Genomic DNA, 1227 nt, shown 5'->3' on the forward strand with positions numbered 1-1227 from the left:
GCCCAGGTGTATATATTCACAGCAGACTTACCTCTGTTCCTTGACAGTTTTCCAGCATCCCTCCACCACCCCATCTCCTCACTTACAACTATTTCTATCCTAATCCATGTGTGTGTGTGTGGGGGGGGAGGGGCACTCTGGGTTCGGGCCAAAATTCCAAGCTCTGAGCCCTCCTCTCGGACAGCATGCCAAATAAGCATAACCTTGACTTGACTTGTTTATTATATGCACGTGTGAACTCGTGAATTATACATTCCTGTTGAGTTACCCACTACGGCAACTCTATCCTGGGGTAAACAGCTTAATGCATGCACCCTCTGCCCAATATGTTCAGTATGGAGGAGGAGGAGGATGCATTTGATTTTGAGGATGAGAGACATTCAGAGTTTCACTCTCAGGTGCAGGGCGAACTTGCTCATGTTCTTCAGGAGGAAATTATCTCCATGCTGAACATAGTAGCAATAAGATTAGTTCCACCTGAGAAAATGTACTCAATGCCTGGCCAAATTTTGGAGGAGGGACAATGGGTCTCATTCACTAATAATTGCGTAGATTATTCGCATTTATACACACATTCGAACTTCTCACAAAAACTTTACGCATAATTGACAACACATTTTCTTACTCTTTCACTGCATATGATGAAATAATTTTAGGCAGAAATATACATTTTATCATTATTATATATAATTATATATTATATATAACATAATATAATAATATTATCCTAAAATGAAAGATCAGATCTTGGATGAAACGCATCACCTCACACAATCGACACAATATACAAATTTCAAACCATTTGTGACCTCAACCTGGCAACCTACAACCCAGTTGCACTGTTGATTTCTGCGCAGGTTGACGCTCCGGGTAGTTGGATCTAGCATCAGTGGTAGAAATCAGAGGCGGACAAAGTACTCAACTCCATTACTTGAGTGAAAGTACAGATACTGCTGGTCAAATATTACTCCATTACAAGTAAAAGTTGTAAAGACAGATTTTTACTTAAGTAAAAGTACAGAAGTACTTGCTTTTAAAAGTACTTAAGTACCAAAAGTAAATTTCCTTTTTTATGTCAATGCACCGTTTTATTGTTGTACGTCGTAGTACTTCCACTACTTCTGAAGCAACTTACAATACATTACACCTACTGAATACACTGACTAGCATCTTTGGAATAAAGAGCTTTTAGAACGTTAAAAACCTATGGGGAAAAAAAACAAAACA

This window comes from Sinocyclocheilus rhinocerous, unplaced genomic scaffold (assembly GCF_001515625.1).
Source record: "Sinocyclocheilus rhinocerous isolate Xijiao unplaced genomic scaffold, SAMN03320098_v1.1 scaffold1023, whole genome shotgun sequence".
Lineage (NCBI taxonomy): Eukaryota > Metazoa > Chordata > Actinopteri > Cypriniformes > Cyprinidae > Sinocyclocheilus > Sinocyclocheilus rhinocerous.